Source organism: Chinchilla lanigera, unplaced genomic scaffold (genome assembly GCF_000276665.1).
Source record: "Chinchilla lanigera isolate Chin_1 unplaced genomic scaffold, ChiLan1.0 scaffold00122, whole genome shotgun sequence".
In the NCBI taxonomy this organism is placed as follows: Eukaryota; Metazoa; Chordata; class Mammalia; order Rodentia; family Chinchillidae; genus Chinchilla; species Chinchilla lanigera.
Window position 1 is genome coordinate 3,501,083 of NW_004955523.1, and position 20,597 is coordinate 3,521,679.

Below are 20,597 nucleotides of genomic sequence, written 5' to 3' on the forward strand. Positions count from 1 at the left end.
CTCAACATAAGCAAATCTATGAATGTTGTATACCACGTAAGCAGAAACTTGGACAAAAAACACATGCTCATCCTCTATGATAGAAGAAGACTTTGACAAAATCCAACATTTATGATAAAAACCCATAGGTATGGAAAGACTTTATTGCAACCTGATAAAAGCCACTATGACGTGTACTGCCAACATCATATTAAATGGGAGAAAGCTGAAATATTTCCTTCTAAAATTGGGAACAAGACAAGAATATCTGTTATCACCATTTCAGTTCAATATAATACTTAAAAGATTAACTAGAGCAAGTGGTCAAGAGAAAGAAATAAAAGAGATACATATAAGAAAGAAGAGACACTATCTTTATATTTAGATAACATGCTCCTTCGCATAGAAGACCCAAAAATATCCACCAAAAGACTCCTAGCATCCACAACCAAATTCAGTAGTGTAGAAGGATACATAATCCACACTCAAAAATCACTAGTGTACCTCTACACTGATAATGGACCTGCTGAGAAAGAAATTAAGAAAACAATACCATTCACAACAGCCTCAAGAAAAATTAAGTCCTTACGAATTAATCTAACCAAGGAAATGAAAGACTTCTATAAAGAAAACTACAGTGTTCTGAAAAAGCAGCTCAAAGAGGACAACAGAAAATAGAAAGATATTCTCTGTTCCTGGATAGGCAGAACCAACACTGTCAAAAAATACACATTATCCAAAATGATATATACACTTTAAGCAATCCAAATCAAAATTCCAACATTTCTCACAGAGTTAGAAAGAAAGACCCTAGAATATATATGGTACTAAAACATTCAGAATAGCAAAAGCAATTCTGACAACAAAAACAAATCAGGAGGTATCACATTCTAGGATTTCAAGTTATTTACAAAGCTCCAGGGATTAAAAACAGCATGGTACCAGCACAAAACCAGATATGTAGGTAAATGGAACAGAATAGAAGATGCAGAAGAAAACCCAGGGACAGTTAAGTCACCTAACCTTGAACAAAAGGGCCAAAAGCATATGTTGGAGAAAAGATAATTTCTTCAATGAGTGGTGCTGGGAAAACTGGTTAGCCACATGTTGAAGATTGAATATAGACCCATATCCAGCTCCATCTACTAACATAAAATCAACATGGATCAGACACCTAAATATTAAAATAGAAATACTCAATGTGCTGAAAGGTAGATAAAAGATATAGACGTAGGCAAAGACTTTTTAAAGAGATCCAAACTGCATGAGAAATAACATCAAAAAGGAACAAATGGGGTTATATCAAGTTAAAAATCTGCACAGCAAAGGAAACAATGGACAGAGTAAAGAGAAAACTGGGGAAAAAATAGCCAGCTGTTCCTCAGACAGAGGCCTAATAACTACAACACATAAAGAACTAAAAAAAAACTGAGACACCTCAAAAAATTAAAAAACCCAATCAAAAATGGGCAACCGAAATGAATAGCCACTTCTCTGAAGAAGTTGTTCAAATGGCCAATAAATACATGAAAACATGCCCAACATCTCTGGCCATCAGAGAAATGCAAATGAAGATTCCCTCTTTCTTCACAGAGAAAGTCTACTATTGAGAAATCAACAATAATGAATGCTGGTAAGGCTGTGGAAAAGGGAACTCTTTCACACCATTGATAGCAATATAAACTATTTCAACCATTATGGAAATCAGTATGGAGATTCCTTAAAGTACTAAAACTAGAACTTTCATTTGACCCAGCTATTCCTCTTCAAATTATCTTCCCAAAAGATTTTAAAGACATCATATTACAGTGATCCATGTACACCCATGTTGATAGCAGCACAACTCATAACAGCTAAATCTTGGAAGTGGGCTATATGTCTGCCAAACAGATGAATGGGTAAAAAATGTGGATTTTATACACAATAGAGTACTACTCTCCCATAAAGAAAGAGAAAGGGGCCGGGGATATAGCTCAGTGGCACGAGTACCTGCCTGGCAAGCACAAGGTCCCGAGTTTGAATCCTGTTACACACAAAAAATATATATAAATTTGAGTCCTTTGTAGGAAAGTGGATTCACCTTGAGGCCATAATGTTATGTGAAGTAAATCAGACACACAGGCTGAAATATCACTTAACTTCTCTTAATGAGAAACCTAAAGTATAAATAGTTTAAAGAGAAAATAAAGATAGACAATGTAAAGCAGGGAGATAGATATTTTGCAAATGGAAAGGGGACCAAGAGGAGGAAGAGGAAGAGGGGTAAAAAGTACGATATATCATGTACATGCACCAGCTCCCCACAATGAATGCAATCATTATACGCTACAAACACATAGTAGTGAAAGATAAATTTTAATAAAACACACTGAATAAAATAAACACAATTCTATTTATAATAACATCAGAAAAGTGGGATTCTTAGAAATAAACCACAGAAGTGGTGCAAAACCTATACTCTAAAAACTATCAAACACAGTGGAAGAAAATTAAAGGACAGACTAAGAAACAGAAAGGCAGCCCATGTTAATGGATAAGATTTAGTATCATTAACACAGCAACATTCTCCACATTAATTTGCAGGACACTGAATGTGGTGGCACATGCCTGTAATCTGAGGCAGGAGGATCACTGTGAGTTTGAGGCCAGCCTGAACTGCATAGTGAATCCCTGTCTCAACAAAACCAAAAAAAAAAATTACGGTTAAATGCAATCTCTATCAAAATTCCACCAGGCTTTGTAGGAATTGAAAATCTGATCCTAAAACTTATGTGAAAACCCAGGATCCCAAAAGAGGCAAACAATCTTGAAGAAAAAAAAATGGATATTTCCTGATTTTAAACCTTATGAAACTACAAAAATCGAGAGTGATATACTAGCATCATAAAATAGACATACAAGTCAACAGTTTAAAATAAAGGTACAGACCATAGCATTTACAGTCAACTGATTTTAAACAAGGGTACAAAGACAGTTCAATAGTAAAGAATAGTCTTTTCAGTGAATGGTACTGGGGCAATTGAATATTCGTGTGCAAAATAAAGAAATAAGGCCGCCTCTTCCTAGAATAATAATGGTGAACCTTTTAGATTTTTCAATGACAAATGGCCCACTACAGCACATATGCCATGGTTTTCACACCACTGTCCTAGAATATATAAAAATTAACTCCAGACAGAGCAAAGGCCTAAAGGTATGAGTTAAACTACAGAATTTTTAGATGGAAACATGGGTATAAATCTTCACAAATCTTTTGACTAGACAATAACTTCTTAGATATTACACCAGAAGCACAGTGTCAAAAGAATAAATATGTTGGACACCATCAATGTTTAAAAATATATTTGTTTATCAGAAACTATGCAGAGGCTGAGTGTGGTGGCATACTCCTGTAATCCCAGCACTCGGGAGGCTGAGGCAGGAGGATTGTTGCAAGTCCAATACGAGCCTGGGCTACAAAGTGAGCTCAAGGGCAGCCTGAACTGCAAAGTGGCACCCTGTTTCAAAAAGACAGAAAAACAACAACAACAACAACAAAACCTATGTAGAAAGTAAAATGACAACTGGCTGAAGTAGGAAAGTTTTGGGAAAGCATATGTCTGCTAAGGGTCTTGTATTCAGAGTATAGCAAGAACTCTCACAAGTCAATGGTGTAGCTCAGTATGAAATGGATGAAGGATCTGAATAGAAATGTCTCCAAGGAAGATACACAACTGTCCAATGAGTGCCTGACAAGATGTTTGACATCACTGGGGCATTGCAAATCAAAACCAAACTGAGAAAATATTTCATACCTACTAGGATGGTGATAGTCAAAAATCACATACTGTGCTTTTTTCTCCTGAAACTGAAAGATTAACTCGGGGCCTTATGCATGTAAACTCAGATACTTTAAATTTGGGGGAAATACATGAGGCAATCAGAACCATCATATACTACTGGTAGGAATGTAAAACGGTACATCCCAGTAGAAAACTTTGGTAGTTCAAAATTTAAACATAGAATTACCACATGACCAGTAATTTCACTCCTAAGTATATACCCAAGAGACATGAAAGCATGCGTCCATAAAAAATTTATACACAGATATTAGTAGCAGTATTATTTATAAGAGCCAAAAAGCCAAAGCAATCTAAATGCCTAGCAAGCAATGCATGAGTAAATAAAATACAATATATCCACAAAACGGAATGTCATTCACCAATAAGAAATTAAGCATTGATACATGCTGTACCATGGGTGAATCTTTAAAACACTATGCCGAGTGGAAGAAATCAAAAGGCTACATACAGTGGGATAATCCCATGACTTCATTTATAGTAAATATCCAGAGTGGATGACTCTATACAGGCAGAAAGCAGATTAGTGGTTAAGCCAGGTGTGGTGGCGCACGCCTGTAATCCTAGCCCTCGGGAGGCTGACGTAGGAGGATCACCACGAGGTCAAGGCCAGTTTGGGCTACAAAGTGAGTTCAAAGCCAGCCTGGACTACATAGCAAGGCCCTATCTCAAAAAACAAAAACAAAAAAAACCAAAAAGTAGATTAATGTTTGCCTGGAGATATGGGGCTAAGGAGAATGGGGAATGACTGCTAATGGGTATGGGATTTCCTCAAGGGGTAACAAAACTTCTGAAATTAGATATGGGCACGATTAAACCCAATTCATGAGGTTTTAGTTTAGAAAGAAACTCATACATTAAGATCTTTCGTCTTAAAAGTAAAACACAATAGCAGAGCTTTCATGCAAACAGCTTTTTATTGAATGGCTTAATCTGATTTAAACATTATGCAATGTAGTACAAGTACCAAAACATCATATTACATCATTAATATACATAATTTTACATTTTTATGTACTAGTTGAAATACAATTTACAATTTTACAAAGACAAGACAACCCATGGAATGGGAGAAATTTTTTCTTGCAAATTATATGTGATAGAGACTTTTATTTAGAATACAGAAATGACTCTTAAAACACAATCGAGGCGAAATCAACTTTAAAATATGAGCAAAGAATATGAATAGACACTCCTCTATACAATAAATATTCTTTGGCAATTAAAAAGAATATGGTTCTGATTCATGCTACAACATGGATAAACCTTGAAAGTATCATCCCAAGCATAAGGAGCCAGTAATAGATGTGCTCATACTATGTGATTCCACTCATATACAATGTCTAAACTGGCCAAGTCCATCGGCACAGAAAGATCAGTGCTTGCCTAGGATTGGGTGGTGCTAATGGATAGGGGAGTTGTGTCAGGGGCTGATGAAAACGTTCCAAAATCATTTGTGGTAATGGCTGCAGAACTCTTAAGAACACACTTAAAGCCATTGGATTTCACATTTAAGTGAGTGAATTATACGCACAGTATACCTCAGTGGAACTACTTTTAAAAAACCTTTTGCAATTCTCAATTCACCAGCTGCCTTGCAGTCTATTAGAATTTGGAGAGACCAAGAAAATTATTGGTGACTGAAGAGAAAATCAGAACAAAATCCTCCCCGCTGGAGCTGGAGTTGCCTTTCCTTTACTTCCACATTAGTGAAAAGGGCTCCTAAGAGGCCGCTTCAGAAGCCCAATGTGAATCCCTGGGGTGTAGGGCGATGTACCCTTGAGAAACCTAAAAGGCAGGAGACTGGTGGCACCAAGGGAGGGCCATGCTGTGCTCTGGCTGCACCCCACTGACTGTGGAGCCAAGGCTGTGCTTTTGGGGAAAGGTTCTGAGTCTATGTGAGTCATTCAGGAGGAGCCTAGGCCCGCCCCAGAACTGCAGAGAGAAGCGGAAGCGTCCAATGCAATACCGAAAGGCTGAGGAAGGAGCCGTGGATGTGCAGAGAGGGTGTTGGTGTATCTTCATCAAAGGACTCACCGAGGTAAAGTCAGCCTTAAACACCAATACCCCATTGTCAGTCACCATGCAGTGGGATCTTGGATTGCGCCTGGACATAGAGACAAAGAAAGACACTGAAAATATTTGTTTAGAGAGACACTGAAAATATTTGTGGTCAAGATAAGTGATATTCTGATACAATATGTTTAGCATCAAAGTTAAGGTAAAAATATCCACAATGAACAAAATAATCAGCATTTTCAATAAAGACAAGATCCGTAATGATGCCGCACCCAGCCATATTGGCGCCTGAGGCAAAAAATGTGTCCTCTGCATACATTTTTAATGCATATTCTTAATGGTTAATTTTTCAGAACATTAACACAGTTGAAAAATACAGAAAAACGGAAAAGTGCATTGAAACCACAATTCTTTAAATATTTTATTTGTATCCCTAAGTAGATTTATTGTCATTTGAATTCACTGGCTTTAGTGTACACAAATTCACCAATAAATATTTTCAAATATTTCTTCAACTTCTCTGCTTATCTCATTTTGAACTGAGAGAACTGCTGTTTCTCTTGATTAATGACAATTTAAAATAATTTTTAAATGGATTTCAACCTATTTTGTATTCTGCCTTTGTTTAAAAATGTGACATTTTGCTTATTGTGGATTTTCACATTAGTTTAGATTGTGAAGATCTGGCATCAGAATGTTCCTTATTTTGATTAGTCATTTTGGGAGTCCTTAAAAATAATGTCCTAATTCCAGCCATAGTCCTGGCTGGCATTTCAATAACTGTCAAGCAAAACCTCTCCTGACCTCTTATCTCTCCTCCCTCTTCCCTGCTTCACCCTGGAATGACCTGCACTATGCTTCACAAACTGAGGAAGGAGAGTAGGAATCATTGGTAGAAGCCGAGTTGGAAAATACTGGAAGATTCCAATCAGACCCTGTATTACACCAATCAGAATTCTTCAGAGAAATAGCACCAATAGAAGATACATATGGATGTAGGTACAGATACAGATTTATAGAAACAGACATACTTCTCAGGCCCCACAATTGCCTAAGCCAGTCCCCATAATTATATCAAAGACTGGCTCTTGCCACTGTGGATGCTGAGAAGTCCCACAGTCTGCAGTCCGTGTGCTAGAGGCTCAAGAAGACAGATGGTGCAGTTCCAGTCCAAACCCAAAGTCCTGAGAAGCCAGCAAAGCCCATGTCCAGAGGCCCAAGAACCAGGAGCACTAGTGTCAAGGACAGGAGAAACGGAGGTCCCAGCTCAAGAGGAGCAAACAAATTCACCTTCCTTCACTTCTTTGTTCTCTGTGGACCCTCAACAGGTTGGATAATGCCCACCTGCATTGGTGAGAGTGATGTTAGTGATTCAAAGCAAGAATCGGTAAGCTTCTGACTAAAGCAGCGAGTGATCTTACTGATTCAGAGTAAGAATCAGTCATCTTACAGAAGCAAGCTCACTGACACACTGAGAGATCATGCTTTGCCAGCTACCTGGGCATCTCCCAGCCCCACCAATTAACTGTCACAGGCTCACCTTTCTTGCAGCAAGCTGAGCTGAGGGAGAAGAGAATTTCACCTCTCTGTGTAGTTGGAGATTGGGCAAATTAGCCAAACATCTAATTACTGAAATGCGACTAACTTTGTGACTTGATGTGACCAAAAGATTTTTCCTTGTCTGAGAATAACTGGGAAAATCAGACCCTCAGTCTCAGTCATTGGTCAGGAAAAGGTAACTTCGTAGAGAAAACATGAATCAGGGTAAGGGTAAAGTCACCAATACCATTGCTTTGGGATTCTCTTAGAAACCAATTCATTTCGTTCACTGCATTCGTGATGTAAGGTTCCACTCGATAAAGCCATTCTCTATAGACAAAGCACATGAATGTAATGACTACTGTGGTTGGGATATGGTTTTAAAGTGTCCCCCAAAGGTTCATGTTGGAAGCTTGGAGCTTGGTTCCTAGCGTGGCTGTCCAGAAGGTGTCAGATTTTAAGAGGTGGGATCCATGAGGGGTTCCGCGGGTACCCGGGAAGGAATTGTGGGACCACAGTCTGTCTGACATTCTGTCTGGTGATGCGGTCGCTTGTTCTCCCTTGCACTCCTATCACGAGGTCCTCGCAGAGCTGAGCTGATGCCGGCATCATCCCGGTGCATCTCTAGATCTGTGACTACAGAAATCTCTTCTTTATAAAGTTAGCCTACCTTGGGTATTTATTCCACGACAGTGATGAAAACAGATCAATGCAAGGACTCTCTACAGCTTGGTTTCCGTGCTTCTCAGGCCCTGAATTTAGGTAGATCAGGTCCATGGCCTGAAAGATGTGACTTTCTCAGCACTGTTTTCACCCTTGCAAGGAAACACTGTTTTTCTTTTCTCTTAGAAATGAGTGATCCATAAAATGCCACCCATACCGCAGTTTGATCCATTCATTTCTTCTTCTGACCTTTCAGCCAAAAGCGAAGAGTGAGGCCTTTTCTAACCTGACAATATCCCTTTAATTTAACACAATGAATTTTTCAAATCAAGAAATCCTGCAACTAGTTTCTGTCCCCCTTCCCCAATTACTGTTTCCTTTTCAAGCTTGTTCAACATTATCTTGATTTTAATATCTTCCCCTTTTCAACGATATTCCCCAGTGATTTCCTAGGGGAGTACTGAATTTTCTGTGTCCATGTATCTATTAGCTTTTAAGTCTCCCTCCACTAGGAGTGCTTCTAGTGCAATAACTCAAGTATTTCAAGGGAGATTGGAAAAGAAACAGCCGCTAGCAAAGACAATTACGTTTGTGTGAAGTGGAGTTAGTGCAACGCGCTTGAAAGCTATGTGGGAAAGGAAAGCTTCCTCTAGGAAGGACAAGAGATGGCAACTAAACTGGCCAGGGGGTGGGAAGCTGCTAGTTTGCAGAGTTCACCCACCTTCTGCGCCATTAGCCTTGCAGTAGGTTACACAAAGTGGCAATTGTTGTTGTTCAAAACCCCAAGGGAAGGATCTAATCCCAAGCAAAGTTTACCCACGGGTTACATAATTACACACTAGCGGGAACACTGGAGACCAAGTCAGCACATAAAGCTGACCGGCACGGACAGAACTAACTACACGTTAAAAATGCGGCAAATAGCTTTTACTTCTACTTAAAACAAGGTCTCTCTTCTTTTTTTATTTTAAAGAAAGTAAAAAGTAGGAAAAAAAAAAAACATGAAAAACAATAAAGAATTTCAAAACAATGTGATAGGAAATCCACAACGGTTGTTCTAGTGCATGTTGTTATCTTCAAATCAGTGGTTCAGATTACCGGCTACAGGCATGCAAAACTGATCAAACAATTAAGCACTAACCGTTCCTTTCAATAAACCAATAGAAATTAGCAGTACAATTATCTTAGCTACCTTGTGTGTGTAGATAGACAGACAGACAGACATGTCCCCTTCTTTCTTTTCTCCTTTTCCCAGCAGTTTCTTTTCCTTTCACAGCCTTTTGACCTTTTTCTGCTTTTAACAACATTATGTTACTTTCTCTTAATACTATGTAAGAAACAGGGTGAGGGCGCTAAGAAACAGCAGCCGAGCTGGACTGTCAGTGGAAAGTGGAGAATAACTGGGAATGTGGAGGACAGAGAGCACAAGCCCCACCTAGTGGGGACAGACGCCACCCAGCACCAGCCTGGTCGCCCTGTGGGAACACCAGCCTGTGCAGCCAGGGAACTCTTGTCAGGAGATCCAGGTACTTATGTGCTTCCGTCCTGCCCCTAAATGTCAGTTCTTTTTTTGTTGTAGTTGTTTGTTTGTTTTTAACACTGTATGGGTACACACCGATAGGCTAAATTAACCCTAGCAACCGGGGGGATTTTACCAGAGGGACACAAGTTTGCAACACCTGCTACACACACTCTGAGCTTCTGTCAAGCTCAGCTGGGCACTTATATAAATAATGCAGCTAAAAGAGCACCTTGATTCTCTTTTAATTGAAAATATATGTCTATATGGACATATGCACATATCACGCAACAAAGTCAGGCTAACCCAATATTGAACAAGAGACTCACTCAGTCCGGTTCAATCCCTCATCCCAACTTCTCACACTCAGGATCTGCTCATGAGAGAAGCAGCTCAACCATAGATCAATACCTGTACTTCAGGACGAGTTTTGATTTGGGACTCACGTTTTATTTATTAGAACATGCGTACAATACAGAAAGAAAAACATCCGTGGAGTACTGGCACATCTACCTATCATATTTTGATCCTTTTCATTTCCCCTTCTCCTTCCCCACCCCTCCACCCAGTCTCCCGTTTCTCCAGACCCCCTTCCCAGCTCCTCAATGTCTATTACACCACTGCCTGATTTCCCTGCCCACACGGCATATGCTGCAGTAGTTACTCCTCGCCGGAAGCCATTTAGACTTCCTGTTATATCCGAGTTCCTGCTTCCCTGAAGGGTGACTGGCAATTTCTTTGAAGTATGAAGACTTCAAAAGTAAGATGAAAAGGTAAAATAACTCCTAAAAAGTAAAATTTGGGCACATCGTGTAACTTTTATTCCCCACTACCCAGGTATACCCCCCAAACTTTATAGTCACACGAATATCAGAAAATAACATGTTAACCATGTGATTCCAATTTTTAAAACTTAGAATGATTGTGATTCTTAAATTCATAGATGCTAAAAGGATTTTACAGGTTAACTGAGACACTTAAGATTGATAGCCACCAATAATCTTATTTGATTAGGTTTGTCTGTGATATTTAAGAACTTGGGAAATTTCCTTGCTTGTTTAGACATTTTAAAAGCTTTTAAAGTAAAAATAATTGAGTTTAGAAATAATGTTTAAAAAAAATTAAATAGCAGGGTGCACCCCCTATAATCCCAGCTACTCCAGAAGCTGAGATAGAAGGATCACAAATTCAAGACCAGCCTGGGAAACTTAATAAGACCATCTCAAAATATAATTTTAAAAGGCCTAGAGTGTAGTTCACTGATAGAATACCTGCCTAGCATGCACGAGGCCCAGGTACAATCCCTAGTACTGAAAAAAAAGTAAAACTAATTCTGTTAACTGGATTAAATAGCAATGTTTGATATAAAACAATATAAGATACAAATTGAACATAAAAGTTTAGGAAAAAAATTGGGCTTTGAAACATGTAGCATTCATAAATCAAGCATGTATTTTAAAATTCCAGTGAGTACAAATCAGCTAGCAGAAATGTTGCTCTGACATAGCACAGGGGCTTGAAGACCAGGTCATCATCCTCCTCCTCCTTCATTAGCTGTGTGACTTTGGCTAAGTCACTTTATCTGGCTGGTCCTTAAGTTTTTCCTTGATTCATAGTCACAGGAGGTAGCCCAGCTGGTACCTAAGCTCCTTCCAGAGCTGACATTCTAGAGTCCCAAGACTACTTGTCCTCAGCCATTTCTGCTTATTCTGACACACTGCTGAGGTGACAGGTTGCTCAGGAAGCCAGGCTGGCCTTGACAAGTCTCCTGTTTGGCTGTTCTCCAGGGACTCAAAGTTTATGGCTTTTGATCGCATCCCACTTACTTGTTTATTTTAAGCCTTAAGAAAATGCTTCCTTTCCCGTCCCCAGCTAGGACAATAGGACAAGCTATGAACAGGGAAAGCCCCATTAACACAGAACATTTTGACTCGTCTTAACCCCAAGCAATTAAAGAAAAGAGCCGCATCTTGACTTTGACTTTCTGATTCTGAAAGCTGATTATTTGTTCCACTTCAGCCACACTTGGTGGAGGCAGTCAATCCCATTCTCAAATCAGTCAGATAAAAAAAGCTGAGTATGTCAGAAGGTTAAAGAAGACTCTGCCTACTTTGGGAAGCAAGCAGATGCCTAGCTTTGGGGCTAGTTATTAGCGGAGCCAGGCATTCTGATGGGTGGGACTGACCATAGGCAAAAGTGCCATATTGGGGAGGCTGTTCCCATGTGTTTGGCATCTTCTGCTTCTTTGAGGGTGTCTCACATCTGTCCCTTCAGCTGATTTTGCTCTCACTGACTTTGCTCTCAGTTGGATAAGGCAAGAGAAACTCCATTTTTCTGTTTTTAACTCCATATTAAGAGAAGTCACTTAAAGTTCACTTAAGCTGTAGTTCACCCCAGTCACCCTGGTTAGTTATCAACTCAGAGCAGAGTCATAAAATGGGAACAGAAGAAACAGGACAAATCGGGAAGTGGGCTAAAAGTTAAACTGCAATGGTCATCTGGAATTCAGCTGTCTGACCTTCTGGGAGAAGTAAACTTGTGATAATTGTGTGACATTTTTGTAAGATTCCCAAAAATGAGGTAATGTTTACTATGGAAACCTAAAATGTACTTAAACTGAAGGTGTGACCCAGATCGGGGTGGACATCTTCTCTGGCTCTTGGTTAGAGACTGTCCGTCAGCCGGTTCCAATAAAGCTTTGTTTATTCCTGCCTTTTTGGTTTTCTTTTGAGTGCCTTCCTCGATGGCCTCACTTGCCGTGTCAGGTTCTCAGGGCCACCGTGAATTAACTCTGCCCATGTGGGAAGACCAGGCTCTGATGAACTCCACAGTTGGCAAGGTCCTTACCTCTTAGTGATGAGCAGGGACTTTTTTTTTTAACAGCTAACTGCAATTGTAATTCTAAGTATTGGTGCAGGAAGTTAAAAAAAATAGGTGTTACAGCATTGATTTTCAAAGATGGATGCTTACAGTTATAGTAAAATAAAGTTTCACAAAGTTAAATCTCCTTACTATTTCATTTCTGCGCTAACCTCACCCTTTATGGTCTACCAAAACGGTAATATTTTACCTTTCTTTTAAGCACTGGTGCTCTTCTTAAAAGCGAAATGCTAACGTGGGCCCAGAATATAAAACAAAAGGTGAGGTTGCTCCAGCGGGTGTGGCACAAGTGCCTGACCTTCTCTAGATGTCACTGCTTAAGGTACAGCCCCACCCTGGGTGGGCTGGGAAGCACAGAATAAAAACTCTAACCATCAGCACCAGGGCAGGTTTCACAACAAAGAAAACTACAAGCTCATCTGGTTACCAGCACTTTCCAAGTCCCTGCTCTACATGTTTTTCTTCCGTTTCAATGCTTTAGAAAACTCTGTGGACATTGTTTGAAGGACACCAACATTAGGTTGAAACTATAATTCTGTATCTGAGAAATTGCAAGACACACACTGTTGAGTGGGAGCCAATAATAATGAATATTTTACTTTTTATTAGTATATGTTTGTAGCACATAATGCTCATATTCCTTGTGGGAAGTTGGTGCGTGTACATAATAGATCTTAATTTATTCTTTTTCTCCGTTTTCCCCTTCTCTCCCTCCCCACTTTATCCACCCCTTGATTTCCTTCCTTTTATATTTTTAATTTTTTTTTGTAGTACCATACTTGGATTCAACACAAGACCGTCCATATGCCAGATAAGTGCTCTACCACTAGGCTATAACTCCTGCCATAAAAGTTTTTCTTTTTATGGTTTTTTTTTTTTAGAAGGAGGGGTGAAATGGGGTCTTGCTGTTTTGTCCAAGCTGGTCTAGGGCTTGTAGGCTGAAGCAATCCTCCTACCAAGTAGCTGGGACCATGGGCATATGCCTCTGCACCTCACTTTCTGATGACTTTTAAATATCTTTGCTCACATTAACAAAAATAAAACATTTCTCATGAATAAAGTCTCAAATCCAGGGTAATTCTTAGTATTATGAAGCATCCAATAATGCAAAGGGAGATCCCATGAAAACGTAACATCACAGGGCCTCAGGATGATGTCAAAGGGCATGGAAAAGGCATTCACACTGTCCTTCTAGGCCATGTGTAAAGAAGAGGCTGGGCTATGGGGACATGGAGATATACGCACAGCAACCCTAATTAAACACAAGAAGGGGAGCCAATTGTGGGGGCACATACATTGCAGCACTATGGGAGGCTGAGGCAGAAGAGTTACAAGTTCAAGTCCAAATTGGCCAACTTATCAATTTAGTGAGACCTTGTTTCAAAATTTTAAAGGTGGAGGCGCCGGGCACATAGCTCAGTGTAAAGACCGTAGGTTCAATCCCCAGTACCACAAAAAGCAAAGAAAAAGATACACAAGGGCTGGGGTAGACTCCAAGGAACCAGAGGACCACAGGGAAGCATTCCTCTAAGACTATGTGGTAAGAATTAACAGGACAAAAAGAAAGTTATGACACATGTGGCCTTTTGGTACGATAATGGGCTGGCTCACTATGGACCTTCTTCTGAGACTCTTTCTGAGCAGTTCATTCACTTCCCAGACCCTGCCATGGAGTTCACAACAACTAATACAGTGCTTATCACAGCCAGGCCCTTTCTAAATGCTTTGCATATGTGAGCACATTTAGTCTTCACACCCCTCGGGCAGAAGGCACTTAGATTCTGCCCTCATTCTACAGAAGAACCAGGCACACACAGATCAAGCAACTTTTTCTCAGAATCACATAACTTGACAATATTGATCCAGGATTCAAGCCCCCTTCAAGAGAAGAAATGAGTTTTTACTTGGGAATAATCTGCTAAGGATTTCTCTTGGGAAGGACATTCGTCCTAGAAAAATTCTAGGAACCCAGGCAGGGACTTTGTACGTCACCCTGAATAAATTGCTGATCTCTGTACTCCCATCTGTTCTAAAAATTGGTACTAATACGTGTTTCATATGATGGCTGTACTAATGTACACAAAGTACTTAGCATGGAGCCTGACACATAGTAAGGACTCAATAAAAGACATCTCTTAATGATTATCAATAACTCTTGAATTTGAAAGACCTTCAACACATATGTGGACTTTCCATCAGTAAAAACCAGTCACTTACTATCCAACAGACCCACTCCTGCACCAGCACCATGCGGAAGGAGTCAAGTCATCAGTGCCACATTGGATGCTAAATTTCACAGACAGGACCCTTGGTGCCTCTCTGGAGAGCGAAGATGGGACCATTTGATCTTGATTACCCACAGTTTCCTCAGCATAGAGCAGATCATGACAGTGTTGGCTTGTAGAGTCAGCCTTCCATGGAAGTCTTTCTGTGAAGCATTTTTTGCGCAGACCCTGGCGCATTGAAAGAGCTCTACCGATGTAGACGATGACTAAAAGTTCAGCTCCCTGAGTTCTGCTTATTTCCTAAGGCATTCTAGTGTCCATCTTGGGGCTGGCTCAAGCCAGCTGCTCAATTAGCACTTGCTGAATTAAAAAATAGTACTAATATTGTCGTCGTTACTTTCGGAAAACTCACCCAAAAAATTCTAGTGGTGAAGGTTGTGCATCTTCATGAACAAAATGCCCATGAATCCTTGGGGGAAGAGCCAGGGTGGTATACACACTGACGGGGCGGGGGTGGTGGTGGTGGTGAACGAGCCCCAGAAGATGTAAAGAAAGTGAGGCCGAAAAGGACAAACACCACCACATGAATAACATGTGCTAACAGGGGTTGGTGGCTTCAGGGAAAGCTCATTGTAGCAGAAAACTCCTTACCCCTTCCTGCCAGATGTGTTTGCGGTATGGAAACAGCCTCAGACATCGACAGTTTGTTGTCAAAAAACACTGAGGTCAACCCACGAAATCCCCTTGTCCTGAAACCAGCTCTCAGAGCAGCCTTCTGCTTATGTGTGAATCAGCATTTGCAAGTGGAAAGTGTGAAGGTATATTTGGTACGCATGATGAGTTTTAAAAACTTTTTAAAATAGTCATGAGTCACTAATAGTCATGAGTCACTTAATCAGATGCATTCCGAAAAGTCATTGTGATTGTGTGATTGTCACTGTGTGATTGTCATTGTGTGGTTGTGTGGACATCATGGAATGTACACAAACCAAGATGGCTATGGAGTCACTAGGGATATAACCTCACGGGATCACCATCTTATACACTGCCTGTTGTTGACCAAACCTTCATCATGCCATGTGTGACTATATTTATAAATCACTGTATTTCTTATACAATCTCCAATTGCTGAAAAATCAAACTCTAGACACCCTAAATCCTGAATAGCAACAATTAGGTGAAGATCATATGGGCTGTATATTTTAGAAAGGGAGCTATGAGCATTATGCTTTTACCTTACACCTGATGGATTCTTTTTCTTCACTGCCTGACTTCACAAGCATTACAGCAATCCCTCAAAGAGACGTCATGCCGCCGAGTTGGTACAACATGCGGGCTATTGCTTTTCTTGTTGCAGATTAACGAATTGCTACTCTACCTTGTGCCATCTGCCTCTTATAGGTTTGGTTAATGTGAGTCACTAACCCTTGGGCCACCTTACCTCCCAACACACCAGCCAAATTCAGATATATAGACCTGCTCAGGCCGGGGTTTGAGCTCTGCCAGACTTCCAAGACAGGTCACACTTCAGCTGACAGGGACAATTCTCTGAAGAGCGCTCAGCAACTTACCAATTATCTTCATGGACTCCTCAATGCTCAGAGAGCAAAGTACCAAATGATTTCTGAAGGGCAGGGACATCATTTACCACCTGAATTGCAAATGAGACAATGACCCAGTTAATCTATGAACCCACCGCAGATGCCTGACAAAGCTCCGCTGTTTATGAGCGTCCTTGCCTTAGACGTCTTCGCACTGTCTTGCACACATAACAAAGGCCAGTGGAAAATTGCTATTGACAGGCTCATTCCTGCCTCGGGTCCCTTGCCATCCCTTTGTGGCTTCCTTCATTAGCTCTCTTTCCCTCTCAGAAAATGCTGTGACCTTGGAGGCTCTTGCACTTCCTCTCTTACCCCTGTAATAGCGTGAAGGTGTCTTCCTGCTGCCCTGGGAGCGGCAGCCAAAGGAGAACCACAGATGCCCTCTCAGCTTGCGGCCCATCCTCCTCGCTTCATCTCTGCAGGAAAGGGGCTTTGCAATCCACACTTTCTTCTTCTCTTCTCACATCAGAGCAAACACAAACAATAATTTGAATAGCATGTTTTTATCATAAAAATAAGCAAACCTTCTGCTTTCAACATGACCCACAAGGAAGCCATTTGTTGCTCTCTAGGAGGAGCTGTCAGTGAGCGCTTGGTGTTTCTTCCAACTGGGGCCGCAGATAGACACTAAGCCATCTGTACTTCTCCCCTGTTCCCATGACCAACGCTGGCATCGGCAACATTAGGAGAATCTGTGGTCAGACACGAAGCAAACAGGCTGAAGGAGAGACCAACCCCTTGGCTTCACTGCTGTGGCTCCAGCTGGACATCACACATCTTCCCATACAGAAGACCTAGGCCACTTCTCTTTTCCTTTACAGTAGGGAAATAAGTACTGAAAACAATATACTTTTGGGGGAACATACACAAAATAACTTTGTAGGGCCAGGGATATAGCTCAGCGGCACAAGTGCCTGCCTGGCAAGTGCAAGGTCCTGAGTTCAATTCCTGGTACCAAAAATAAATAACTAACTTTGTGTTACAGTCCACATGGAAGAGGCAGGAATGCCTACAGTGCCGTGCTCGTGGAGTCTTCTGGAAATGTCAGGATTATCCATCCGTGGTATGGTCTAGGGATCTGCTTCTCATCCTTCTCCTAGACAAGCCTAAAAACAGAAAGCACTCAAAGAAGGTTGCCCTTGACAGTCTCAGGGAACCATTGCCCTTTTGTTCCTACACTGCTTAAATTTGTAAGGCTCACTTACTAAGTTTCCACATGTGGAGTCTTCCTCAGAAATGACTGAAAAGGAAACCTTATCACCTTTGGTCAAAAGGCACAGAATGGAGAAGAATAATACAAGTCGGGGAACTTGGAGTTAAAAGGAAGTTAGAAGTCTTCTCCGAGCCCTTCTGACCTTGAGGGCCACCAAGAGGTTAAATGTCCACTTGCTTAAAAGGTGGGAGTTTAAATGCCTTTGACTTCTGGAAAGTAGACGCTTTTCTACATCTTACGTAACTCCGCAGTGGTAGAAAACTCTGAAAAGAGATGATATGTGATTCCCCCTCCTCAGAATGTCCACACAAAAGTTCTTCCAGTTCCATACTTTGAAATTTCTAAAACCTTTACCTGTCCAGCTCAGATCAAAATGGAGAAGAGGCCTGGGGGTGTGGCTCCACGCTAAGGCACTTGCCAGGCATGTTTGAGACCCTGGGCTCCATCACCAGCAGTGCAGAGGGGAGGGGGCGGGGAGGAAAAAAAGGAGGGGGAGGGGAAGGGAGAAGGGGGGAGGAAAAGGAGGAGGAAGAGGGGAGGGGAGGAGTCCCAACCCGCAACTCAGACCTGACTCCCACTTCCCGGGGAGAAACAGAAAGAGCCGCCTCAACAGCAAAAACAAGAGTTGAGCTCTAGACATACACTAGGTGCTGAAAACAAGGGGAGAAAAAGTGGCTTTGTGAAATAATGATCTGACAGACAAGCAAATGAGCAAAGAACTCGGGGACTTCCTGATCCCCAGAGAACTGAGCTGAAAACCTGAAAACCCCAAAGGATTTTCTTCTTCCGTCCTCCACGCTCAGACCCTGTGCAGATGAGCCCGGGCAGCTTCTGCTCCTTCCCAACTGCGGGCCGTGTTCTTCCTCCTTTCCCACGTCCAATGCTGACTCCGCATCAGGAGGCTCGGCTGGCAGCCCCGCCTCGGTGGGCTGATGGGGACCCGGGGCTGCTCGGCACCAGGACAGCCCAACCCGCCTCCACCTGGACATCTGAGGACTAGAGCACCAGGACGGTGAGGCTGGGTCCCTGCTGCCAGCAGACTGCCCGGCTCGGGCCCTGCTCCGGGCATTGTTCCCTGGGTCCCCACTTCTGCGTCTACCTGGGACCCCCCTGAGGCACACCTCTGTCGGCTCTGGAAGCTGGCTGTGTGTGGGTGAATGGTCTCTTCCTCGTTCCCTAGTGGTGCTGTTGACCCGGAGCCAGGCTCCGTCTGCACAAACCCTCCTCCCCACCTCCTGTCCTTGTCCCCTGCTCCCTGAGCGCAAGCCAAGTCGACCTCCTCCAGCTACCCTGGGTGAAGACCACCTCCAACCCCCTCCAGAGGAAGCAGCTGACTTCCTTTCCTTCCTGGGGTGAGGGACAATCGGAGGTGTGGGGTGGGAACAGGAAAAATGCAAAGGCATTGCATTTGTCTGCAAGGCCAGCGCGTGGGAAGGGCGGGTGTCATCGAAGGAGCTCAGTCCTTCGGGTCTCACCATTTGTCCTCAGAGCTCCGCTGAAAGGTGGGACCCCAGAGGGAAAGGGGCGCTGCCTGTGTTGACCTATGAAAAACCCTTTAGGGCTTTATCACACCGTGATTATTTGCAGTTATATTGTGTTTCTCTGAAGTGAGATTTGAACACACAAAGGTGAAAGCAGAGAAGCAAGGGGAACCACGTAACCAAATGTCCAACTTTGTAGGCTTCAAGATATCGCATAATGATGCTTGTCACGGAAGCTATTGTTTTCAGTGTCAAGTATGAGGTAGAAGAAGTATCTTCACTCATTTAAGTGTTATCATGTTGTTTATACCCAACTGAAACTTAAAGAACCTTGGCCTCTTTGGACAAAAATCTTCCTAACCTGGAGGATGCCTCACTTTAGAGATTCCTTGGCGAGATAATCACTGCCTTCCACAATTTTCTCTAAAGAAATCTCCATTAGAGTGCTTCAGTGCCTCTGGTTACCGGAAGTTTTGCTTCATTTTGCTTAGATTTTTGCATCTGAAGTGATTAATGTCAGCCTAGTCTCTCCTGATATCAGGAGAATCATCCCCAACAGGCAAAAGGGTAGTAAGCTTCAAGAGCAGATCTGGGCTTCCAGCAGCTACGATGAATAACCCTCTGATTCTAGGGCTATTGTACAGGTAGCTCTTCAGTTGCAGGTAAGACTAAGTCCATATAACGGGTAAGGGTGTGTGTGTGTGTGCATGTGTGTGTGTGTGCATGTGTGCACACACACACACACCCTACAGCTATAAATTATTAAGGTGTACCAAACTTACTTATAGATAATGAAGCCATATGGGAAAAGGACAAGGTGATCCTTGTGGGCTGGGCAGGAGATGTGACCCAAGATGGACATCTGGGGACAGAGCTGGATCCATGGGAGATTCTTCTCCATGTCTATCAGAGATGACAAGGGATAATTTGTTAGACAGAAGGCACTCAGAATTGATCCAAAGCTGGAAAGGTTTTCAGAGCAGCAGTGCCAGGGAAAGAGGGCTTAGACTTTTGGAGAGAAACCAGGTCTAGGTGTAAGGAGATTTGGGAAAGGGAAATCTCCAAACCAAATTCAGGGGAGAAGGAACACCAGAAATATTTTTTTGCCAGACATGGTGTTATACACTTGTAATTTCAGCTATTCAGGAGGCTGAAGCAGGGAGATGGAAAGTTCAAGGCCAACCTGGGCAACTTAACAAGACCGTGTCTCAAAATAAAATGTGTTGGAGATGCAGCTGAGTGTTCCCTGGGGTCAATCCCAAGTTCCCACCCCGCCACACACACACACACAAAAAAAAAAAAAACCTTGTTTTTCTCCCAGAACAAGGGGCAGCAAGAGAGAGTGCCGCTGGTCATGTCCCCTACAGTTGCGGAAGGAGTTGGTGTGAGCACAAAGCCCCTCTGCGGTTACCGTGACACACAAACCTACTTGGTGCCGGCCTTTGAAGACTACTTAACCCTCCCACTAAAACATACAGGACTCGCCACTGACAGGAGCTTGATCAAAAGAGTCTGTCAGGAAGAGAGAAGGGCATCCTGGAATGCGGGACAGGACGAAGACAGAGCTGTAACCTAACAGTCTCACCCCTAGTTCTGCCATTAATGGTTTTCCCCGGGCCTGGGCCTCAGGTTACTCATC